The sequence below is a fragment of the Myotis yumanensis genome, unplaced genomic scaffold (assembly GCF_028538775.1).
Source record: "Myotis yumanensis isolate MYYU_CA2020_CCGP unplaced genomic scaffold, mMyoYum1.0.hap1 SCAF_12, whole genome shotgun sequence".
In the NCBI taxonomy this organism is placed as follows: Eukaryota; Metazoa; Chordata; class Mammalia; order Chiroptera; family Vespertilionidae; genus Myotis; species Myotis yumanensis.
In genome coordinates, this window is record NW_027223763.1 from 5,064,661 (window position 1) to 5,067,356 (window position 2,696).

Consider the following 2,696-nt stretch of genomic DNA (forward strand, 5'->3'; position numbering starts at 1 on the left):
ATCTGTTTGCAGCTAACAGGAAGGTAAAAGATAAGGGGGAATCTTAGAAGGAGGAAGAGGTAGCCCAGCTGACTGGCATGCCTCAGTGGTTGAGCATAGAACTATGAACCAGGAGGTCATGGTTAGATTCCTGGTCAGGGTACATGCCTGGGTTGCGGGCTTGATCCCCGGTGGGGAGTGTGCAGGAGGCAGCTGATCCATTACTCTCATCATTGATGTTTCTATCTTTCTCTCCCTCCTCTCCCTCTCTTAAAAAAAAAAATTATATATATATATATTAATATATATATAAAATACATATATATATATATATATATATATATATATATATTTTTTTTTTTTTTTTAAAGGAGGAAGAGGCTGAGAGTGGGTGCCTGGGTCTTCAGAATGAGGGAGAGCCCGGTTCCGGTTCCCCACCTCCAGGCCCAAGGAGCTTGGTGTCTCAAGCTAGGCTGGCACAGTGGAGGCCAGGGGTGGGAACAGCATGCCCACCCACCCTTCTACCAGCCCTGCTCAGCCGCACACAGGGCCGTTCTGGCAGCAGCTTCTGAAAAACCGGCCACTGGCCTTCCCTGAAGTGATGCTTTCTGAATGTCGAAGGGACAGAGTGTCTCGGGGGTGAGTGCAGGGACACAGCTCGGCCCTCAGGAGCCCTGGCCCAGAGTCAAATTTTGTTTCCTGGGCCACCGCACTGGGAGCAGCTGCGTGGTCCCAGGCTCCCTAGGAGGGCGGGGGAGGGTAAGCCCCTCCGAGCTCCTGGGGTTGGAAGGACAAGAGGTTCGCAGGGTTAGGCTGGGAGGGGAGGGGAGGTGGCCAAACCCTATGGGAGATATACTGGGACTCAGCTCACTGGCTAGCCTGGCCTCTTCGATGCAGCTACCCAGCGGATAGAGACATGTGCCAGGAGTGCAGTGAGGGCCACCGTGAGGGACTAAGAGCTCCCCTGGGAACCTCAGAGCAGCCTGGGCTCCATCCACGCCCGGCCTTCCTTTCCCCATCTGTAATTTGGGGATAACAGAAGTCCCTCTCTTGTAAGGGGGACGAATACTTTACCACTAATAGAGCCTGGCACGGGCCTGGCACTTAGTGAATGCTTACAAATGCCTACCAGCTATTCCCCAAAGGCTAGCGGGGCTGTTCTGGGTAGAATGTGGGGCATTTTTTTTTTATTTTTTGAATTTCCCCCAAATTTTCCAAACTGCTATTGCAATCAGAGAAAAGACAACCACTGGGTTTTAAATGGAGAATCCTGTCGGGCAGGGGGAGGGGGGGAGGGGGAGGAACTGGGTCTCCCAAGATTTGTTCATTTATTCTGCTCAGTTTTTTGTTTGTTTTTTTAATTTTTAAAAATTTTTTAAAAATATTTTTATTGATTTCAGAGAGGAAGAGGGAGAGAGAGACAGAAACATAAATGATGAGAGAGAATCACCTATCGGCTGCCTCCTGCCCACCCTCCAACTGGGATCGAGCTCGCAACCCGAGCCTGTGCCCTTGACCGGAACTGAACCTGGGACCCTTCAATCCACAGGCCAACGCTCTATCCACGGAGCCAAACCAGCCAGGGCCCGCTCAGGTTTTGAGCAGCGGGTGGGTGGTGTTTGTTTTCTCCAAAAGCTAACCAGCTCCAGATCAAACACTCCTGCTCTGGACACTGGGCGGCCCCAACACTTGCGGGGAGGGGTGGGGTGGGGCAGGGACAGGCATGGGAGGGTAGGGAGTGGCCAGACCAGAGTGAGGGGAAGACCTCCACTCACAGCGGAGTAGAGACTCAGGTGGGACCCTAGAGGGACCTAGGCCCAGCTGCTCAGCCTATCAGACAGCCCATCATGAGGTTCCCTGTTGGGGGGGGGGTGCGGGGGAGGGCAGATTATAGCCCATGGAGCAAGGACAGACTCTGGCCTGTGCTGGGGGAGGTGCCCAAGGCCTCATCACTAAGGCCAAGGTCAGACACAATGCCCTTCTTCTTCACCAAAAGACCCCTGCCCCAGGGCCCCATGTCCGCCCAGCACAAGCCTCACTGGTCCAGAGGAAAAGGTCATTACTGGGTTCCAGCGGCAAGGCCCTCTGTGAAGACGCCCCCACCCCCACCTGCATCATTCTCATGAGACAGCCTCAGAACAATCCTGCAACCCCACCCTTTTACAGATGAGGAAACTGAGGCCTCACATCAGAATAGCAGAGCTAAGATCTGAGGCAGCCCCAAGCCTCTGCCCTTGACCCCAGCACCTTCAGCAGCCCCCCGAGGTCACTGAGTGCCCAGGGTCACTTCAGCCCCCCTCTGCCAAGCCCTGGGGACTGGCTGTTGGAAGGACAAGAACCTACGAGAGCACAGAGAGGGAGTTCCCGTTGTACAGATGGGGACGAGGAGGCCACGGGAAGGAAAGCATCTGCCCAGCTTCCTGCAGGGATGACGGCCCTGGGACGCGGGCCTGAGACGACTGGCTCCCATTCGGTGCCCTCCCTGCCGCCTCCCCAGCAAAGCTCATGAGGGCCCCAACCACAGGCAACCGGCCGACAGGGCGCCTGCTGGCTGTGGAACCCCTGGCCGGGCCCACGCCCACCCTCAGCAGGTGCTCTGTCCGGCTCACGTCCACGGGCGGTGAGAAGAGCAGTTACCGATCTTGTAGGGGCCCAATAAACGGTCCTCCGAGCTGAGGGGAGGGTCTCCCCACAACATGGAGCCCTCCGGAGACTGC